At 39.5% G+C, this 24233-nt stretch overlaps 1 pseudogene; it reads left to right on the top strand.

The window, feature by feature from the left end:
- Window positions 1-1378: 1378 nt before the first annotated feature.
- LOC123465531 lies at window positions 1379-14890 on the top strand (annotated as a pseudogene).
- Window positions 14891-24233: the final 9343 nt, after the last annotated feature.

Genomic DNA, 24233 nt, shown 5'->3' on the forward strand with positions numbered 1-24233 from the left:
CACAGAGAACTATATTCAATAGCCTATGACAAACCATAATGAAAAAGAATATAAAAAAGAATGTCTATATACATACTGAATCATTTGCTGTACAACAGTAATTAACACAACATTGTAAATCAACTGCACTTCAATAAAAGTAAAAAAAAATAAATAAACGAATCCAAGTCTCCTTTTATACAATGCATGGTTATCTGTGAATAGTAACATAGGATCTTAACAAGTCCCCTAAGTTTGCAAAAAATCTATGAGCATGAATGGAACCAGCGGCCATGGTCTACTTCCTTTTTCCTCACTTGATTTCTCCTCTTTTGAGTGGGCTGGGAAGCTGAGATTTATTACCAATTGGTAGCCTCTGGCAGTGTGAAAGGAAGATCAGCCTGCCTTAGTGGAATAAAAAATGAAAAGTGTGATAAGATGTAATGAAGTGAAATAAAATCTCTGCTCAATGCCCAAATAAAACTGTCAGTGTTTGGATGCTGCAGCCTGTTGGGCTGGGTTTAGACAGAAGCAAGAGGGATTAGTGCAGTGAGCAAGAATGCTGTTACTTAAGTTTCTGAAACCACATACACTAATAAGTTGATGTAAAGAATGAATGACGGACTTTGCTTGTGATCCAGTAGTTAATCACCCACCTGCCAGAGTGATTCCCAGGACCCAGCAAAGCAACCAAGTTTCCAGAGCCTTGAAGACAAGGGATAACACCCCAAAGTATGGACTCATTTTCCACTCTACCTTTATTGGCCAAGCAACCACTAAGAAAAAGGCCACATCTTCCGATACTTGGCAAATAAGTGCAGTTTTGCCTCATGAATTGATCGCCTCTCCGAGGTATCTAGGGGTTTTCCAGATGGCGCTAGTGGTAAAGAGCCCACCTGCCAATCTAGGAGATGTAACAGATGCAGATTAGATCCCTGGGTCAGGAAGATCCCCTGGAGGAGGAAGTTGCAACCCACTCCAGTATTTTTGCCTGGAGAATCCCACAGACAGAGGAGCCCGGCAGGGTACAGTTCACAGGGTCGCAAAGAGTCAGACACAGCTGAAGTGATTTAGCACACACACACTGAGGCACCCACTTCAGTACCCAATGTTTAGGGGAGAAGATTTGAGAACAAATTAAGGAGTGGCTATCCTTCTGTGAGATTGGAGAGGTCCCATAAAAGAATCTGGATGTCATGAAGAAAGCAATGGTTCAGGCAGATGAAGCAGCTGCTGAGATTGCTGGGAACCTGGAGAAATAGAAGAAATGCTTGAAGGAAAAGAAAAGGCTGGCTACAATTGCCCTGAAATCTTCAGAAAACAGTAGTGCCCCAGGGAGTGTGAGGAGACAGGTGAGAGGCCCCAAAAGAAGCAAAAGCCCCAGGAGGCTTCTCAGGAAATGGAATTGAAGACCCATCTGTCTCCTTTTCCAAATCCAAGAAAAAGAAATCTTAAAGAAGAGCTGGTTAGTAGTGATCTTGAAGAGATAGCAGGCACTGGAAGTCTTTCCAAAATGAAGAAAACTTTCTCCAAAGAGGAACCAGTTAGTGACCCCAAAGAGTTAGGAAACAAGAGAGTCCCCAAGGAAGAGAGGACAGGAAAATTGCCTGCTAAGGAGGAGGCACTCAGCAGTGGACCCGAGGAGGCTGCTGCCAGCAAAAGCAGTGGCTCCAAGAAAAATAAAAAGTTTCAAAACTATCCCAGGAAAATTAGAATGGACATCTCCCTAGTGGGCCGTAACTTGTTGAGGTATTCCCCAATAAAAAGAAAAAATCCACCTGCCAAATGCAGAGGACCCGGGCTTGATCCCTGATCTGGGAAGATTCCACATGCCTGGAGCAACTAGCCCCTTGAACCACAAATACTGATCTTGCACTCTAGAGCCCGTGAGCCTCATCTACTGAGCCCGCTCACCGTAACTTCTGAGGCCCGCCTGCTCTAGAGCCTGTGCTCTGCAACAAGCAACGAGAAACCTGTGCCCCACAGCAAGAGAAAGCTCACTCGCAGCAAGGAACACTCAGCACAGTCTTACATAAATAAACAAGTACATTTTTTAAAAAAGGAATGAATAACAACACAGTGTGCATCTCATAATATGTAATCCAAGTTAAAGCAAATATTCGAAACAAAGTTTGAGTCTGTCCTATCTTTACCTACATATTTACATTCTAAGTTCTGAAGTCATTTTACCATAGAGTTCATTAATGGGCTAATGAAATGCATTCACAGACAATCATTGCTGCAGTCTTATTGAAAATCTGATGTAGATTATTTGAGGGACTTGAGCAGAAAAGGCCTTTCTTACTAAAAATCAGACACTGCTGAGTCCTTGGTGAAGTTCTGGTTTGTGTAGGAATTGGACTAGCTCTGACCACCTCCATTACCTGTGGAATGTAAAATACAGCCATTCAGCAGCTGGGTGACAGGGACAGAGTGCAAGTTACCGGTGACCACCCTCTGCACTGACCCAAATGTCCCTGGCCTTTTCAAAACAGGGAGGCTAATGTCTAAGACAAGTAAAAGTCATCGTGAATGACCCTTAAAGTAAATGCAACACAGCATCCTTTGCATTTCAGTTTTCCCTGAAATATCATCATTTTAAGTTCAGTGTCAAAACCAAAAGGCAACAATTCTGACTTTTGAAAGAGGTATTAACTTAACCAGAAAAGAATCCATAAAGAAGAAGGTTGATTCCCTTGCCATCTCCTGACAGCTTTAGAACTCAGTTTTTGCTTTGATAATCAAAGTGCTGGAATGGGATTTAAAATACTCTCCCTAAAACTAGAAAGAAATAATTTTCAATTAAAAGCTAAAACAGTGGTTTATGAAAATATAAATGTTTCATTTTAGGAAATACTGGAAATAGGAGACTCACTTTTAGAATACCTACTATATACAGATATTTTTGCATGTATTATATTCAAAATGAGCATATGTCATTTTACTAAGTAAATGTATTTAGATTTTTTTTATTTTCCCAACATGGCAACTGAATTTTAGAAAAGTAAAAGAACTGTTAAAAATTATGATTCAGTAAATGGTGGATCATAAGATGCCAGATTTGTTTATGATGTTTTGTTTCAGATATATAACATGACTCCTAGTATAAAGTGAGATATTCTGTTAGCCACTGTTTTAGAGCAGTTAAAAAAAAATGCCTAGTATATATGTTCAATTGGCTAGTTTGACCTGTATGAACTTCCTTCAGTAATAGAAGACTGGGTTTGCACCACACTTCTAAGACTGGAAGAGGAGGTGGAAGGGTTGGGGGAATCAGAGCTGTTGTACTATAGAAGCAAAGTGATCAAAAATGGCATGTAAAATTAGTAAATCAGAATTTCAATGATCTAAAGACCAAGGCACAGCACCCTAATAAAATAAAATTGGGAGAAAAAGATTAGAACTTCAGAAAGGAAATAAAATGCTTCCTCAGCTCTGACTTAATCAGCCTAAGGGCTTTAAGTCATGATTTGTGTCTCTCCACTTCCTTCTTTTAGAGACACCTTAAATATTTAAAAGCCTTGTGATTCTCCTTTAAGCAGACAGTTCAATATAGAAAGGGTAAGGCTTGATCGTTCAATAACTGTAAATTATGATTGCTGACCCGTATTTTTCTAGCTTTATTTTAAAGGTATAATTGACAAATAAAAATTATATGTATTTAAGCCATACAGCTGATGTTTTGATATATGCATGCATTGTGTAATGATCACCATATAGCTATCATCTCACCTAGATGTCTCTGTATGGGTACGTGTGTGTGTGTGTGTGTGTGTGTGTGTATGTGTGTGTGGTTAGAACACTTAAGATATAATCTCTTAGCAAATTTCAAGCACACAATATAGTATTATTAACTATAATCACCATGCTGTGCATTCGATCCTCAGAAGGCTCTGTTTTCATAGAAAAGCCCATCAATGAATTGCCTGGAGGACAATTTTACTTAAATATCAAGAGTAAACCTTGAAGTTCCTATTTCTGACTGGCAATAAGATTCAACTAATTAAACCAAGAAGCAAAACTCGGAATAAGAACTAAGGATATAATGTTGTAATCTGTAGTGGTATGTCAGCGGTGTCCAACTAACTGTCAAAGAGAGATCATATAGATTCAGAAAATAATCTTCAGTTTAATATCAGGATGTGCGCATATGCGTACTAAGTCAGTTCATTATGTCCAGCTCTTTGTGACCCTGTGGATGATAGTCCCCCAGGCTCCTCTGTCCATGGGATTCTCCAGGCAAGAATACTGGAGGGGGATGCCATTTCCTCCTCCGAGAGGTCTTCCTGACCCAGGAATTGAACCCTCATGTCTTAGATGTGAGCTTCTTAGAAAGCTGCCTCTCTGTCTCCCTATTTATGGCTGGGCTGGGTCTTTCTTGTGGTGCTCCGCCTCCTCATAGCAGTGGCCTCTCTGTTGCAGAGTATATCCTGTGGGTGCAAGGGCTTCAGAAGTTGTGGTTCCCAGGCTCTAGAGTGCAAACTCAAAAGTTGTGGTGCACGAGTTTAGTTGCTCCAGGCATGTGAGATCTTCCAGGACCAGGGATCAAACCCATGTCCTCTGCACTGGCAGGCAGATGGTGAACCTAATCACTGGTCCACAGGGAAGTCCAACTGCTTCCCTCTTGCTAAATACTTTTCTAATAAGGAAAAAAAAGCAAAATTGCTTTCTTATTGCAATAATTTTGCACAACAAAATAGTTAGTCCAAGTTGTATAAACATACTCTTTCTTCTTGGAACTCAACAAAGTAAAATAGAATTAATGTGCTTTTGTCCTTGTTTTTAGGTGTTAGCGATATTTTATTCTATTATAATTTGGAAGTACATAGCTTGGATGTTTTTAAGTGAACATTTATTATTTTTAAAAGATACATTTTTAAGACTACTTTTATTTTTAAATATCACTTTGCTAAGTTGCTTCAGTCATGTCCGACTCTGTGCGACCACACAGATGGCAGCCCAAGAGGCTCCCCTGTCCCTGGGATTCTCCAGGCAAGAACACTGGAGTGGGTTGCCATTTCCTTCTCCAATGCATGAAAGTGAATAGGGAAAGTGAAGTCACTCAGTTGTGTCCAACTCTTTGCGACCCCATGGACTGCAGCCTACCAGGCTCCTCCATCCATGGGATTTTCCAGGCAAGAGTACTGGAGTGGGTTGCCATTGCCTTCTCCGAAATATCACTTTACATAACTTTATTTTCCATGAATTGGTTCTGATGACAGAATAAATGCTAACTAGGATTTATATAACTGAGTCATGTATAATCAGTAATACTCTCTTCTATGTAGGATGATAAGACACTCTAGATCTGGATATTAAACTTATCAGGTTTAGTGCTGGAAAGTCTCAACAACTCTAAAATTTCTTGCAATGTTCCCTAATCTTGGGTCAATGCTCTTTTTCTTTAGAATCATACTGGTACAAAGGAAAGATTTCTGGTTATATCATGATACGCAAGTACACGTCCCAAGGTGTTTTTATTTGTGAGGGGAATGTTTGTATTGTTCTGTTAAGTTTCATTTAGCTTTAATTTAGTTTAGTTTTGTTTTCAACTGAAGAGAAGGAAAATACATAGATGCCATTCCAAAATTGCACAGGGAACAAAAATAGAGAGAGATAAGAAGTGCCTGTCAAATAGAGTGATCCGAGTTAATCACAAAACCCAGACTAGTGAATTTTATCTGCTTGGCAAGAATAAACGGTTATTATTGAGAAGGATCACAGTTACACTCAGGGTTAGTGACAACTCTATAAAATCAAAATAATTCTTTTTTCTTTAGCTAATCATTTTCAGTTTGAGTCATAGGTTTCCAAATATATACAAGTCCACTGAGAATCTATTTCTATAGGTTAGTTTCTAAAGTGAGAAGGATCTTGAGTCCAGCCTCTTAGGTAGAAAATTAGTATTTCAGGACAAACTGGTCACTCAAAATATCACTACATAAACATTTTCCTGGAACCAAAATATTTCTAAATACATTCTTCATAGCTGTCATATATTGAACACTAACTCTAAACACGTGCATATAATAATCCATTTAACACTATAAAGATATAAAAACCTTTCAAAAAGTTACTGTTCTTGCTATTAGTCTCATGATACTACAAATGAGGAAAGCAGGACATAGAAAAGTAGCAAATTTTTCAGTGCCCAAATATCTACTAAGTGAAGTGTTAGAATATAAACTCAGGTCTACCTGACTCCTGAACTTGCACCTTCTGTGTATGCATTTTCTACCTCTCAAGCAAGAAAGATCACCATGGATGTCAGTACAAGAAAACAATGTAATGGACTTCCCTGGCGGCTCAGATTGGTAAAGAAAAGAGCCTGGATGATATCTGAGAGCTCATTAATGGGATGGAGCCATAATATAGTTGTCTCTATTAATCGGCTGCTGCTGCTAAGTCGCTTTAGTTGTGCCTGACTCTATGCGACCCTGTAGACGGCAGCCCACCAGGCTCCTCTGTCCCTGGGATTCTCCAGGTAATACTGGAGTAGGTTGCCATTTCCTTCTCCAATGCATGCATGCATGCTAAATCGTTTCAGTCGTGTTCGACTCTGTGCGATCCTATGGACAGCAGCCCACCAGGCTCCTCTATCCACAGGATTCTCCAAGCAAGAATACTGGAGTGGGTTGCCATTTCCTTCTCCTCTATTAATTGGCAGTGTCAGAGAAATTACAGTGATTGCTATGTGAGTTACTTAAGAAATGATGTTTATAGCAGACGAATGGATAAGAAAGCTGTGGTATATATACACAATGGAGTATTACTCAGCTATTCAAAAGAATGCATTTGAATCAGTTCTAATGAGGTGGATGAAACTGGAGCCTATTATACAGAGCGAAGTAAGTCAGAAAGAAAAACACCAATACAGCATACTAACACATATATATGGAATTAGAAAGATGGTAACAATGACCCTATATGCGAGACAGCAAAATTGGCACAGATGTAAAGAACAGACTTTTGGACTCTGTGGGAGAAGGTGAGGGTGGGATGATTTGGGAAAATGGCATTGAAACATGCATATTCTCATATGTGAAATGGATCGCCAGTCCAGGTCCAATGCATGAGACAGGATGCTCGGGACTGGTGCACTGGGATGACCCTGAGGAATGGGATGGGGAGGGAGGTGGGAGGGGTGTTCAGGATGGGGAACACATGTACACCCATGGCTGATTCATGTGACTGTATGGCAAAAACCACCACAATATTGTAAAGTAATTAGCCTCCAATTAAAATTAATTAATTTAAAAAAATGATTTGCAAAAACATTAAAAAAAAGAAATGATGTTTATATAATTGCATTAAGCTCAGGTATTTTTGGAGAAGCCAGCAACTTCAACTTCAAATCATATTCTTTATTCTTTGTATATTAGGGCAACCTTTATCTCTGATTTTTTAAAAAAGCTGCAGGCTAGGCTGAGATCAAGGATTATCTATCTCAATTTTTAGAGAAATAAGTGGAATCTAACCAATGAAAAATAGTTACATGAGTTGGCATTCTGACATTTTTTTCTGCTTTGGACCTTTCAGCACATCAAGCTCCAGCTTCTAGCTGAATTCCAGCAAAGAGAGTATCTACCCCTTCCTTGCACTTGCCTGTCCAGCCACCGCTGGTTCTGCCTTACAACTCCAGTGAACAAGGAGCAGACATCACGTCTGTCTGCAGACAAATTATCCACTGTTTTTCTCGATATGCTAATAGAAGATAGCAGCTGAAGGGTCACATAATTTTCTTTGCATCTCTAATAAATCTTCAAATATCAAGGCACTAATGACACATGTTCCTATCAAAGATATTATAAGCATCAATGCTAGGACATGCCAGTAAAGTTCATTTATTTTTTTTTTATTTTATTTTATTTTTAAACTTTACAATATTGTATTGGTTTTGGCAAATATCAAAATGAATCCACTACAGGTACACATGTGTTCCCCATCCTGAACCCTCCTCCCTCCTCCCCCGCCATACCATCCCTCTGGGTCATCCCAGTGCACCAGCCCCAAGCATCCAGCATAGGCATTGAGACTGTATGGGCGAACATGTTACTTCTTGAAATTTTAAAGAATCTCAAGTGTCTATACTTGGATTGATCATAATTCAACTGGTCCATTTGTGACCTTCCATTGTGTATATATTTATTTACTAATTTAAGTGATTAAATTGTTTGCTTATTTTAATAAATATTTGTGAACATACTACCCAGAATGAAGGTGAGATTCTTTTTTGTCGATTTTACTGGGGTACAATTTATAGAAAAGAAATCTTCTCATTGTAAGTATACATTTCAATGAATTTTGACAAATATGTAGACTTGGGTAACCATTATGGCTGATTATGTGTGCATGCTCCAACATGCTCCAAAGCATGAGTCCAGTGTTTTGTGACCCACGGATGGTAGCCCTCCAGACCCCTCTGTTCATGTGATTTTTGTGGCAAGAATACTGGAGTGGGTTGCCATTTCCTTCTCTGGAGGATCTTCCAGACCCAAGGATTGAACCCATGTCTACTGCATTGCAGGTGAATTCTTTGCCAGGGAAGCCCAAAACGTAAAAGACCATCATTACCTCAAAGAGCCCCCAATCCTGTTTTGGATAGCAATATACCTTCTTCAGCTCCAAGCTCTCACTGTAGTTTAGATGTTTTAAGAATTTCATGTAAATTGAATTACATAGTATGTACTTTTCTTATCCAAATTCTTTTGAAATCCAGTCATATTGCTGCATGGATCAATAGTTATTTTTTTAAGGTAGTATTTCCTTACATGGATGTACTACAATTTATTTACTTGGTGGACATTTGGTTTGTTTCCACTTTTTTGGCTATTCTAAATAAAATTTCTGTGAATATTCATGGATATGTCTTTGTACATTTTTTTTTTCATTTCTCTTGGGTAAATGCTTGTGAGTAAAATGGGTGGGTTGCAAAATAAGTGTATTTTTTAAAGACTGTACAATGTGATGATTAAATGTATAATCACGTTGTGAGATAATTACCACAATCAAGTTAATTAACACATCCATAACCTCATATAGTTATCATTTTTGTGCGTGCAAAAATACTTTAGATTTTCTCTTTTAGCAAATTTCAAGTACACAATACAGTGTAATTAACTATAATCACCATGCTGTATATTAGAGCCCCAGATCTGATTCATTTTATAACCGAAAGTTTCTGCCCTTTGACCAACATCTCCCCATTTCCCCTAACCCCCATCCTCTGGCAATCACCATTCTACTTTCTGGTTCTTTGAGTCTGACTTTTTCAGGCCCCACATATAAGCAAGACCATATAGTATCTGTCTTTCTTTGTCTGGTTTATTTCAGTTAGGATAACGTCCCCCAGGCTTATTCATGGCAGAATTTCCTTCTTTTATGGTTGATTAATATTCAATCATATCTATACATATACCTATGTACACATATACATATGTGTACACATGGGCTTCCCGGGTGGTGCTAGTGATAAAGAACCTGCCTGCCAATGCAGCAGATATAAAAGATGTGCCATATGTATTTCCTCTGCTGTGAAATGTTTCTCCCTGGCCTTTGCCCCACTGTTTCCTTTGAGTTGTTGCTTTACCTACTAATTTATAGTAGTTCTTTAACTAGCTTGATAAAATTTACTTTTTGGCTGTGTTTATTGCTGATAGCTTTTTCTCTTTTATAATTTATGTTTCTCTTAGGAGTATTTTTTGATGAACCAAATTTCTTAATTTTAATATTGTCAAATATTGTCAATAATTTTTATGCCTAAAATATGTTCACCAATATGTTCTATGAAGACATTCACAGTTTTGTTTTTAATATTCAAATCCTTAATCTTTTTGGATATGATTTCATTTTTGTGGATAGCCAGCTTTTCAGCTTCACTTGCTGAATCTTCCCACCCCTCCTTGCTGATGAGACAGGCTACCTACGATGTCCCTGAAGTTCTGTGAATGCAGGGGTGTAGTTCTTGGCTCTCTATTCCACTGCCAGTTTTCTGTCCCTGTGCCTGCTGGACTCCATCTTTATCACTAGTGTTTATAAAAAGTTCTGATAATTGATACAACCATATAATAGATTGTTTGCTTACACAATGAAATATGAAAAACAGTCAAAACAAATGAATGTGACAATATATATGAACCTTGTTGTTGCTGTTCAGGCACTAAGTTGTGTCTGATTCATTGCCACCCCATGGACTGCAGCATATCAGGCTTCCTTGTCCTTCAGTATCTCCCGGAGCTTGTCCAAAACTCGTGTCCGTTCAGTTGGTGATGTATTTTTAGCAAAAAGGATCAAATTGCTATAAATAGCATGATATTCTTTATAATAAAGTTTAAAACAATGGCAAATCATGTTGCCAAACCAAATTCAGATCAGCTCACCTACACGCAGTAAAGTCAATCTACTGACAGTTCTGGTGAAGAGAAGCATTTATTGCTGAGTGCCGAGCAAGTTGTTCAGGGAAGCTAGTGCTCACAAGTACCAGAACGCCCTGATAGGTTTCAGGAAAGCATTTTTAAAGACTGAGTGAGGGAGAGGAGTCACAGGTTATATGAACAACACAGTTCTCTGATTGGCTGATGGTGAGGTAACAGGGCAGTGCCACAGGGGTTAACATGATCAGTCCTTAGGCCCCAGGAGGCCTGCAGGCTACAAGCTCATGGTCATAAAGTAATTTACATCTTCCCTTTGGTAGGGGTATTAGCAACTGTAAAACAATTCTAGAAATGTGCATCACATACTATCATCTAAGTACTTAGTTCAGTTCAGTTGCTCAGTCCTGTCTGACTCTTTGTGACCCCATGGACTGCATCATGCCAGGCCTCCCTGTCCATCACCAACTCCCAGAGTTTACTCAAACTCATGTCCATTGAGTCAGTGATGCCATCCAACCATCTCATCCTCTGTCATCCCCTCTCCTCCTGCCTTCAATCTTTCCCAGCATCAGGGTCTTTTCCAGTGAGCCAGTTCTTCACATCAGGTGGCCAAAGTATTGGAGTTTCAGTTTCAGCATCAGTCTTTCCAATGAATATTCAGGACTGATTTCCTTTAGGATTGACTGGTTGGATCTCCTTGCAGTCCAAGGGACTCTCAAGTCTTCTCCAACACCATACTGCAAAAGCATCAATTCTTCTGCGCTCAGCTTTCTTTATGGTCCAACTCTCACATCAATACATGACTACTGGAAAAACCATAGCCTGACTAGATGGATCTTTATTGGTAAAGTAATGTCTCTTTTTTTTAATAAGCCATCTAGGTTGGTCATAACTTTTCTTCCAAGGAGCAAGCATCTTTTAATTTCATGGCTGCAATCACCATCTGCAGTGATTTGGAGCCCCAAAAAATAAAGTCTCACTGTTTCCACTGTTTCCCCATCTATTTGCCATGAAGTGATGGGACCGGATGCCATGATCTTAGTTATCTGAATGTTGAAGTTCTATGAAGTTGAACAGTTCTATGAAACCTTCAAGACCTTATAGAACTAACACCCCAAAAAGACATCCTTTTCATTATAGGGGACAGAAATGCAAAAGTAGGAAGTCAAGAAATACCTGGAGTAACAGACAAATTTGGCCTTGGGCTACAGAATGAAACAGGCCAAAGGCTAACAGAGTTTTGGCAAGACAATACAATGGTCATAGCAAACATCCTCTTACAACAACACAAGAGAAGACTCTACACATGGACATCACCAGATGGCCAATACTGAAATAAGACTGATTATATTCTTTGCATCCAAAGATGGAAAAGCTCTATACAGTCAGCAGAAACAAAACCAAGAGTTGACTGTGGCTCAGATCATGAACTCCTTATTGCCAAGTTCAGATTTAAATTGAAGAAAGTGGGGAAAACCACTAGACCATTCAGGTATGACCTAAATCAAATCCCTTATGACTGTAGAGTGGAAGTGAGATATAGATTCAAGGGATTAGATCTGATAGAGTACCTGAAGAACTATGGACAGAAGTTTGTGACATTGTACAGGAGGCAGGGATCAAGACCATCCCCGAGAAAAAGAAATGCAAAAAGGCAAAATGGTTGCCTGAGGAGGCCTTACAAATAGCTATGAAAAGAAGAGACATGAAAGGCAAAAGAGAAAAGGAAGATATACCCGTTTGAATGCAGAGTTCCAAAGAATAGCAAGGAGAGATTAGAAAGCCTTCTTCAGTGATCAATGCAAAGAAATAGAGGAAAACAATAGAATGAGAAAGACTAGAGATCTCTTCAAGAAAATGAGAGATACCAAGGAAAATTTCATGCAAAGATGGGCTCAATAAAAGACAGAAATAGTGTGGACCTAACAGCAGCAGAAGATTAAGAAGAGGTGGCAAGAATACACAGAAACTGTACAAAGTAGATCTTCATGACCCAGATAATCACGATGGTGTGATCACTGACTTAGAGCCAGACATCCTGGAATGTGAAGTCAAGTGGGCCTTAGGAAGCATCACTACAACAAAGCTAGTAGAGGTGATGGAATTCCAGTTGAGCTATTTCAAATCCTAAAAGATGATGCTGTGAAAGTGCTGCACTCAATATGCCAGCAAATCTGGAAAACTCAGCAGTGGCCACAGGACTGGAAAAGGTCAGTTTTCATTCCAATCCCAAAGAAAGGCAATGCCAAAGAATGCTCAAACTACTGCACAGTTTCACTCATCTAAAAAGTAGCAAATTAATGCTCAAAATTCTCCAAGCCAGGCTTCAGCATTATGTGAACTGTGAATTTCCAGATGTTCCAGCTGGATTTAAAAAAGACAGAGGAACCAGAAATCAAATTGCCCACATCTGTTGGATCATTTAAAAAGCAAGAGAGTTCCAGTAAAACATTTGCTTCTGCTTTATTGACTATGCCAAAGCTTTTGACTGTGTGAATCACAACAAACTGTGGAACATTCTGAGAGAGATGTGAATATGAGACCACCTGACCTGCCTCCTGAGAAACCTGTATGCAGGTCAGAAAGAAACAGTTAGAACTGGACATGGAACAACAAACTGGTTCCAAATTGGGAAAGGAGTTCATCAAGGCTGTATATTGTCACCCTGCTTATTTAACTTATATGCAGAGTACATCATGAGGAACGCTGGACTAGATGATCTAAGTACTTAAGAGTGGAGTTAATCTAGAGGATCTGGGGAAAGAGTCAACAAGGAAGGTGGCACGAGGTCCTCCTTGGTTACAGTTATACTTGTATGTATACATATAACAAAGAAAATAAATTATATAAGAATGAAATGCATAAAAATGCTCTTCTTCGGGATTGTTGTTGTTATTAAGCTGCTAATTCATGTGACACTTTGCCACCGTATGGACAGCAGCATACCAGCCTTCCCTGTCCTTCACAATCAGAGTTTGCTCAAATTAATGTCCACTGAGTCAGTGATGTCATCCAACCATCTCATTCTCTATCTCTTCCTTTTCCTCCTTAAGATTCAACAATCCATGACTCTAATGCACCATATTAAAATAGTAAAAGAGAAAAACAATGTGGTAATGTCAGTTAGGTGCAGGGAAGCCATTTAATAATGTTTAAACCAAATTTATGATAAAAAAGAAACTCTGTTAGTAATTCAGGAATAGATGAGAACATCATTAATCTGATAAAAGTATCTTTGAAAACAAAAAGTCAGCCATGCTGAGCCCCGATCCATCTTCCACTAGCCACGCTGGACATAAACATCCAGTCATAAATGAAAATAAGCTGATCAGAAACCAAACTGGCTGAGCAGGCTTAGAACTGTGACGCCATGGCAGCCTGCATGATGCGTGTGACTGAGCAAAAGTTGAATTATCCAATGGGGAGGGTAATCTCTCAGCTACTTAAAAAAGTGTTATAAACAGCTGTAGGCCATTTTGGAGGGTCATTTCAAGTACTGAGCTAAAGACAGACGCTGAAGGAAACAACGGATGACTTGAAAGTTGAGACCAAGTTTCAAGTACGTCTGTAATGATGCACCATCTCTTTTGGAAGAGTTCTTGATCCCAATGCTATACAAGCAGAGGGCAAATTCTTGTATTAGAAAACGAGAGGGGACCACTATTGTTCCATTACTGAGGTTGTCATTAGTGACAAGAAAGGGATTGTGAATCAATCACAACAGGCATACTAAGAAGCTTTTGAAATCAGCAAAAAGGAAATGAATAGGCTCATTCTCTCAGGTTGGATCTGGTTCTTAATTTCCCTGTGTTCTATTTTGAGATCTGAACTCTTCTGAGAAAACCTGCTTTCTTTCAAGGACATCTTTAGATTAAAACTGAGGCAAAAATTGCTAGATAGTGTGGGACTTTGAGACCTCGATTCCTTTTTTTTTTTTTTTTTTTTTAAATTTTTTCTTCTCAAGTAAGCATCTCGCTCTTTGTTTCAATTTCCAAACATTCAGGGAATGCCTCTCTGGTCTGATAAGTCATAAAACATTCAAACCTGGACAGGACAATCATTAACTATTGTCCAGCTTATCAAGGTAAAAAAAAAAAAAACAAAAAACAGAGAGACCATTAACTAGTCCTTAAACAATCACTTGGGGTCAAGGAAAAGGGTCGTGGGCTGGTGACTCAGTGTCTAAAAAAACCTAAGGACTGGGGATCCAAGAAAGACATAAAAATGTCAAACTGAGCATCGCGACATTCAAACTAATTGGTCAAAAATGATGTACATTAAAGTCACAAGCCCACCAAAAATGTATAGACCGATACTAATAAACATATAAAATTGCTATGATCCCCACCTTTTGGGGACTCTTCACCACTTCTCAGGGTCTCTGCTGAGGGCTTTGTATCTCTATCCTTTAAAATAAACTTTGCCAGCATGAGTGTTTTTGCAAGTTTACAGAGTTCATTCCTCAGCTCCATGAACAGAACTCGGTTCCCCATTTCAAAACCATTGCTGAACTTGATATATTAAGTGAAGAGTCATAAAGGACAGAAGGCTAATAATGCCTTGAACCCGGGTCTCCTGCACTGCAGGTGATTTCCTACATTGCAAGAGGAATATTTACCAACTCAGCCACCAGGAAACTGGCCCCAGAGAGTATGCATGCGTGCATGCTCAGTCTTGTCCGACTTCTGCGATCCCATGGAGGGTAGCCCACCAGGCTTCTCTGTCCATGGAATTCTCCAGGCAAGAATACTGGAATGGGTTGCCATTTCCTACTCCAGGGTGTCTTCCTGACACATGGATTGAACCTGAGTCTCCGGCCTCTCCTGCATTGGCAAGAGGATTCTTTACAGCGGTGCCACCTGGGAAGTCCTCAGATAGCTGAGGTGATCTCAAAGGAATGATTTCAGTGAGCCCTTGCATCTTCCCATACATATAAAAGTGCTAAATTCCTTGAGATATCTGGTTTTCTTTAACCATAAGCTTTTGGTTCTACAATACCAAATATTGTTTGGCATAACAATAACCTTTAACAATAATCTTTTCTTTAACAAGAACCTTTGGACCAATTAATGCTAAAATGATAAAACAGATAAAATAAAAACATGACCAGTCTTCCCAGTCTATCTATACACTCCCTGTCCTGTCTCTTCCTTTTCTATCTCTACAAGCAACCTGTGTCCTCATCCTCCAAAATTTTGCTTCCTATTAGATTGCCGTCAAAAGTTTACATTAATCTTATAATATACTGCTTCCTCAAACTAGAATATTTTTGTCAATAGCCTGTATCGTAAACACTCAAATTAAATATCCAGGCTTGGCAGTGCTAAAAAAAATAAAATTACTAAAACACAAAGGGGTTTTTTTTGCATCAGTTTTCTATTTACATTCATATTTCTAACATGATATATTAGCCCTGCAGAGTCATTATAGCCAATTCTAATACAATAGAAAATTTCATTATAATATCAATCACACATTAATAGCTGTCCCAATTGAAATTATTCTTGAAATATGAGGAAATTTCATTTAGACAACAAATATGCTTGATTTTGAGATAATAGGAAGTATTCCACATTCTTATACATTATTTTAAAATTAATATAATATCTGTAAACAAGAAATTAAGTGAATCTGATTTTAACATAATTACACTAATGAACAAAGCATCTCTCCCCTCTTAAACATCCACATTTTTAGGAAATAATTGTTCTGTACAGGGCTGTATGTTAATTAGAGAATTAGAGGACATTAAACATGGTGCTTTATAAACATGTGTTTCAATTTCCCTTCTCTCTCTTCATCATGTTAATGTGATAATAACCCGAAGTCATCACATGCAAAGCTGAATCTAATAAACAAAGTCAAATGAGGCTATATCAATCAAATATATTCCTAATTTTTTAAAAATATGATTTATGCTGTCTTGTATTTTAAAATATGAGTTAAAGGCATTGCCCATTGCTTTTTCACCTCTTGCCCTTCTCTCCCTTTCCATCATTAGAAATCAGCACAGACCAGTCACTCTGATTTGGTGATTGCTCTTCTGAAAGTTGCAAGAGGGTAAAAGCACTTGACCTACATTTTCCCTTAGGCTCTTCCTTCTGCAACCTGAAAGAAAAAAAATCAGAGTTCACAGTGAGAACAATAGTCTTTCCTACACCACCTACACCTTTATTCTCAGGGCTCTGTAATCAACTGTGACAGCATTTGAAAATGCTAATCAGTCAAACTCTGAAATTATTGATCCCAGAAAAATTGTACATGAATGACTTCCTTTCCATTTCTTCATATCTGTGGGTAGCTCCAAATAGAAAACTCAGTAACATCAGTGACTCAAAACCTCCTACAAATCGAAAAGTTAAGTCATAATACAGACAAAAATAAAAGACATGATGGAATTTATGTGATATTATTAATATTTTTTTGGTTGTTTAAATTTTTATTTTATATTGTAATTTAGTCTTTCAGGGCTTCGCAGATGGCTCAGTGGTAAAGAATCCGCCTACCAAGCAGGAGACGGGGGTTTGATCCCTGGTGGGGAAGGTCCCCTGGAGAAGGAAAGAAATGGCAACCTGCTCCAGTACTCTTGTCTGGGAACCCCATGGACAGAGGAGTCTGGCTGGCTAAAGTCCATGGGGCCGCAAAAGAGTTGAGTTTGACTTAGCAAGTAAATGACAATGATGGTTGATCAAAAATGTTGTGTGAATTTTCAGTGTACAGCAAAGTGATTCAGCTATACAGTATATATTCTCTATCTATTCATTTTCAAATTCTTTTCCCATTTATAATATTAGAATATTACAGAATATTGAGCAGAGCTCCCTTGTTTGGTTTTGAGAGAGGTTCTGATTCAAACATACTGTGCACATCTGCTCTTTCCTATGCAGGACTAAGGAGTTGAGGGTAGAGGGGATTTGGCTACAAGCACTCCAGGGTTCTCTTCTGGTTAGACCCTTAGATATGTCACAGCTTGAGCCCTAGGACAGCCAACTTTTAGCTCTACAGACACAATAGGGATTCATGTTTAATAGTGTATACAAGGATAATGTACAAAGATCAGCAGAAGTGAAAAAGAATCCAGTTAATGATGCTTTGTGGTACTTTCCTTGCAAGTCTCCTAAGGAAAGAGCCACAAGGGAAGCCTACACACAAGGAAAGAGCCTCAGGGTGCAATTTATAGCCTCTTGCAGGCTAAAAGCCCATTTTAACTTTAAAATAGCATCCCTTTGAGCAGCTAATAATGCATTTTCCACCTGTCCATTTATCTGTGTTTTTCCAGCAGGCCTCAATGGGCTTCCCAGTGGCTCAGTGGTACAGAATCTGCCTGCCAATGCAGGAGATGTAGGTTAGATCCCCGGGTCAGGAAGATCCCCTGGAGAAGGAAATGGCAACCCACTCCAGTCTTCTTGCCTGGGAAATCCCATGGACAGAGTCTGGTGGGCTACAGTCCATGATGTCCCAGAGTCAAACATGACTTAGCTGCTAAGCAACAAAAACAAATACAATGCCTACCACATAGAAATTGCATTAAAATTTGGGCTGGACTGAACAAAATAAAGGTACTCTCACATACTACTGAATCATGAAGAGTTAAAAATCACAGATATTCCTGTATTACAAAATGCCATCCAATCAATGAATTTATATTTATGAAAATCAAAGTAAAATTTCTTGACTTCCAGGATCCTCCCTAAGGGAAGAGATGGTTATGATTTTAGAAATATTGGGAAGTAAAAATCAAGGAGGAACAAATAAAATCCAATATTTGAGATTAAAGACTGAAAGAGAAAGATAGGAAATCACATGGAAATTCATAAAATCTACCATTTTATGTTGATTTGTTTTGTGGGTTTTAACTTTTTTCCCTGCACAAAATCTGGGCTCTATTTGGCAGAGCCATAAGCTATCTTTAAGGCAAGAACTTTGTAGTGTTCTTCAAAGAAAGATTCTCTCTAAGCACATTTAGTGCTTGACTTGCCGAGGCGACTGCCCTAACAATAACAGTCTGGTGAATTACATTCACAGTGTAATCAGCCAAATAATTCTCCACATCATCAGGGAGGAAAAATAAGTGTTTTCAGAACAACTTCCCCAAAAGTTGTTTTCTTTAACTTAGCATGGCTTAAGCCAACATAGTTTTGAAATGAGAGGTTGTAGGGATGCTGTATGCTTTCCTTTTACTAAGGTCTTTCACAATTCAGACAATTTCTTAGCTGCCTGATCTTACGTGAAGATAAAGAAGAGAGGTACTACTTTCTTTAGAGAATTGTTTTCCACCTCTGTGGTAGATATGATCCCTCTTCAAGGTACCATCACCCAGATACAAAGTACAGTTGGCAGACAACTTCCAGCTGTCTGCTCCTGCAGGGCCTACTTGCACAGCATCGAGTCATTTCAGTCTGATGTGAAATAGTTCAGAGAGGCACTCCTCACTCCAGAGTTCCTCAATGGTTAACTAAGGCTTTTGTGTCCACCTCCCCATTACACTTCCTCTGTGCAATGCAGTTCCTTTCTCCTTCCTTTCACAGGAATTACTCATCAATAACCTGCACTATATACTATCTTAGCATTCACTTCAAAGGAATCCAAACTGAGGCAGTAGTTACCAGGAATGGTTAAAGAGTGTGGGTTCAAGATGGAGTTGTTGATTATTCACTGTCTTGCTAGATGAGGATACCATTACTTCTGGTGGGGGGGAGGGGGGTGGAACAAAGGGACATAAATTATCCTGACACACAATTTGTCCTTGAAAAATTGTCCTTGCAGCTGTTCATACTCTTACCAGAAATGAAAGAGACAGTGTTCCAGTAGAAAAGGATGTAATAATTACTCTGAGTATTGAATGTATGAGTGACTTAACCATAAAGAGAATTAAATGCCAGATCAAGGTAAGTCTGCTTTGCCAAGACCAGGGCTCTGGTTGGAAAATTTGAAACCTCAATATCTGAGTAGATCCTCTAGGTGAACTGACTGGTCATATTGTCAGGGAAGTTTATAATTTTCCTTGGTTCTGTCTCCTTGCAACAAAAATCTGAAGTGATGGATGGACCAACGTTACAGCCCCGTGTAATTTTCTCAGACAGACCAGTGTTACAGCTCAGTTTTATTTAGAAAGCAAAGGAAAATACATCCTTGAGGCGTAAGGGTGGGCTGACCCAAAAGACGCAAAGAGAAGTCCCCAGGTCCAATTTTGACTCCTATTTTTATGTGTTTTTTTCTCCTCCCCCTGAGCCTGCCCTATGTAAACTGGGCTAGCCAAGAGGGCTGTTTGTCTTACCTGGGGTTCTCACTTTAGTCCTCGAACCTTCCTTTGTTCTATTTTTGCAAGCTTTTCCCTTCTTTGTATTTTAGCCACTGCCATTCTGGACTCCTTTTTCCTATTCTAACTGCCTAACAATATCTGAGTGCATACCCCTGTATACTTTGACTCTCCAGCCTCCTTCCAAACTTCTGAGCTTGAAAAATTTCCCTATCTTTCCCTACACTTCCCAAGAAACATACTACAAGCAATATATCCTATCCCCATGGTAGAGGAAAATGCAGAGGCTTCTAGGTTTGAAGGTTTTGTTACCTTCTGAAGATTTGATCTCACCCTCTGCAAGGCTATGATGCCAATAACTGGAGTTAACTTATACTGTAATCTTGCTAGGCATTAGTAGGTATATTTTATATCACAAAATAGTTGCAAGACTTAGCCAGCACATAATGTAGTAGCTAAGAGAGTAAAGATAGTACCTGATTTTTAAGGTGTTAAAGAACTTGGGAGTGTACACACAAGACACCATGTCTATACTTCGGCAGGAGTAGATACTAAGGATGAAACTTACTTAGATAGAAAAGCTATGCCTGTATTGAAGAGAGTTAAAAGGACAGAATTACTGTGGCAAATGATAAAGGAAGGGATTAAAAGTAATAAGGGAGTGGCATTTGGGAATGGATATACAATGTATTCCCTAAAAATCCTCTAGATGATTGAATTCACAGGAAAATCCAGAAGACACACCACATACCAGGGCCATAAAGAATGCAATGTCAAGAATGCATTGTGGTCTGCATTTCCTATTTATGCATCCAAAGAATGCATCAGTATCACTAAAAGTTTTAGCTAGAGCTTCCTCTGTGAATGTGTACTGATGATGATAAGAGAGGCTATACCAGAAGTTGGCTTACTAATATGAACAAAGATGCTAAAATCCTGAAAGAGTAGAGGCCAAATGGCATTGCTTAAGCACCAGAATGCAAGGGGTTACTATTATTGTAATGATCTGTAAGTCTGGAGTGGCAACCAAGAGTGCCTGATCTATAGAAAGTTACTGACATAATCAAAAGAAACATTTTACTTAGAGACAAAATAAATGGGTGCATTTATCACAAGAGGATAAGAATGGATGGCTGAGGAGCTGATAGCAGTCATTCTATAAAAGTTGTATTTCCTTGTTTTATTTTAGAATAGAACCAGTTTTCTGATGTGGAGTTCATTGACTAAAAATATGTCCATGTTTCTAAGAAAAAGGATCCTGAAACATCATGGCAAGAACACACAGTAATGATTGTTCCGGTACTTTTCTTAAGTGACATATGGCTGTTTTTCAAGTACCTGTACATCTGAGAAGGAAAAAAGTGAGTTAGTTACTCAGTTGTGTCCAACTCTTTGGGACCCCATGGACTATAACCTACCAGGCTTCTCTGTCCATGGAATTTTCCAGGCAAGGGGGGAGATATCTAGAAATTCTGAGGAACATTAGACACAGTGTCTGGGTTGGTTAGACACTGGTACCCAGAATGCTTACTAGTGTTAGGGCTCCTGTGAAAGAGACGTCATATGGAGGCCAAGTAGTACATAGTCAGCTTAGTGGTCCCCCAGGTCTACAGACCTCTCAGTGGCACTTTCCTAACCATCATACACATATTTTGGAGTCACATATTTGTTATCTTGTACAAGCTCCACATGGATGTTCAGGAGAGTGGAAGATAATTCTACAAAGAGTGAAAATTTCAACAACACTCTCAACTTTTTAAAGACCCAGTGGTCAGTTACATGCTGGTCAGCTACATCTCCTCCCCAGTAGGAGAAAAATGATTGCATTTTGAGTATCCTACCAGGAAAACAAAAGCACAATACCCAGGGCATTTTTTTCAGATTCTGGTCACAGCATATTCGGTCACACCTAAGAATACTTCTTTAGAGAAGGCAACGGCAACCCACTCCAGTACTCTTGCCTGGAGAATCCCATGGACAGAGGAGCCTGGTGGGCTGCAGTCCATGGGGTCGCTAAGAGTCAGATACAACTGAGCGACCTCACTTTCACTTTTCACTTTCATGCATTGGAGAAGGAAATGGCAACCCACTCCAGTGTTCTTGCCTGGAGAGTCCCAGGAACGGGGGAGCCTGGTGTGCTGCCTTCTATGGGGTCACACAGAGTCGGACACGACTGAAGCGATTTAGCAGCAGCAGCAGCAAAAATACTTCTTAAGCCCTTTTCCTGAATGAAGTGAGATGCTGCCAGTTTTGAAAGGATCCCAGAGCAGGAAAGGGATCTGCATCAGATCCAGGTTACAGTGCAAGAAGCCCTGATACTTGAGCTGCATGTTATTGCAGAACCTGTAGTACTGGAAATGTCATGGCTGGAAATAATGCAATGTAGAATTTATGGTGAGCCCCAGAGGAAAAAAGTATATCCCAATTGAGCATAAGAAAGACCACAGGGTACAAGAAACCTGAGTAAATAGGAAATGCAGACCACAGTGGCATCCATCACTTTGTACCCAGTGGGACTCTTGAGCTTACAACTATGGTCATATTAGGGTTCCTACATGATTAGCCTAAGGAGAACAAGGCTCAAACTGGATTATGAATATGTTGGTTCACTATGGGGGTGTAAGCCAAAAATGGAAGCAGCTGCACTGTAACCTCACTTAGATGTGACCTTGCAAGACTGAAATGAGCAAAAATCCTTCCAGTGGGCAGAGCTTTGGGCAGTGTCACTGGTCATTCACTTTGTTTGAAAAAGAAATAACCTAAGGTTAGACTACATAAGGGTGCTTGGGATAAAACTGAATAAATTGGTCAGCTGACCAGGGTTCAGAGAGGGAAAAAAATAGGAGATTAGGAATAGATAGATATTGAGTGGGGGAATGTAACTGAACACATGGAAGTGGGCATGAAGTGTGAAGATCTTTAGATTCCATATTAACAGCTCCCAAAAAACATTCACCACAGAAGAACTAAATAAACCCCTGGTAGTGATTTCTGTCAACAGCCACTTCAAAGTATGTATGATGGGCACATAAATGACGTGGTCAGGATGGCAATATAGGAGCTCCATTCAGGCTAGTTTAACAAAATACTAATGCCGCAGACAAGGCAGTTTATAAACAATGGAAATTTATTTCTTACAGTCCTATAAGCTGGAAGTTTCAGATCAGATTGCCAGCATGGTCAGGTGAGGGCCCTCTTCTGAGTTGCAGACTTCTCATTGTATCCTCATGGGGTGAGCTAATTCTCCAGAGTTTCTTTTATAAGGACACTAATCCCATTCATGAGGTTTCCACCCATGTGATCTAATCACCTCCCAAAGGCCCCATGTGGTAATACCATCACCTTGGACATTAATTTTTCAACATATGGATTTTGGGGAATACAAACATTCAGACCATAGTAGAAGCTATACGTATACTCAACAACACGGGCTTCAAATCACCAAGGCTGATCTAGCTATTACTGTGACCTATTGTCCAATATACTGATGTGAGAAAACACAGCTTAGCTCCCAATATGGCACCAATTTCATGGAGAACAGTCTAGCTCCTTACACACTGGAGGGTCTAGACATTGGTTCACATAAAAGTAGACACGTATTCTAAGAGCATGTTTTCCTTTTTTACTCCTAGAAATTTGCACAATCATATGAGGTCTTTCAAAGTGTTTTTTCACTAGCGTGGAATCATATAGCATCTCAGGAGACCAGGGGAACACTGCATAGCAGATAAGGTATGGGTATGTTCTAAAGACCACAGGATCCACTTAACCGCTACCCAGAAGGTGCTGGCCAGACAGAGCATTGAAACGGTTGTGAAGACACAGATGAAGTACCAGCTCAGAGGCATTATTCTCTAAGTACAGAGTACCTTCTCCAGGATGCACTGAGATAAAGAAATTTATATGGCACAGTGTCACTGAATAAGATGAATACATTAAGTTCAGAAATCAGCTGGTAGATGGAGCAGTCTCATTTATCTTCATTCCTGGTGATGCCTTGGGGGACTTGATGTTTTCTTTAACTACAGTTTGTGCCCTCAAGGGTCCTGCTCTACAACACATTTGTTTCTATCCTAATCTGAAAAGGAGCACATATTTCAAGTTTTCTGTTTCCCAATAATCAAAAGGATCATCACTTTTTCCTCAGGAAGACAGCTTTCAGAAACCCTGTAGGAGCTGCTCTTAGGATGTTTGGAGATGTGGAATTTGCACAGTGACGACAATGGTAAAAGAACTGCCAAATTCCTTCCTAAGGAAGGACTTGCTACCCAAGTGTAGGGAGCTCCATCAGTAGACAGCTGCCTATAGTCATCTCCTTCAGGGTCTGCCACAGATACAGAGAGCCATCTGAAGTCACACCATTTTCCCTAGCAACTACCTGGTAACTGAGCAAAGCGGACATGTAAAGACCCAGCAGTCCTGACTCAATGTGGGGCAGTTCTGGGGGTGCTTCAGAGCACTCTCTATCAGTTTGGCCAGAGATTTGTCAGCCCTGTTTCACAATTCAACTACTCCCTTTGCCCATTCCTGCTTCCTCCCTTTTCTTTCATAGGCCTTGATAACTTAAAACCCTGAAGTGTTTCAGGTTCTGCTTTTCTGATTACTAATATTTTCATTTCGCC

This window comes from Bubalus bubalis, chromosome 3 (genome assembly GCF_019923935.1).
Source record: "Bubalus bubalis isolate 160015118507 breed Murrah chromosome 3, NDDB_SH_1, whole genome shotgun sequence".
Taxonomy (NCBI): domain Eukaryota; kingdom Metazoa; phylum Chordata; class Mammalia; order Artiodactyla; family Bovidae; genus Bubalus; species Bubalus bubalis.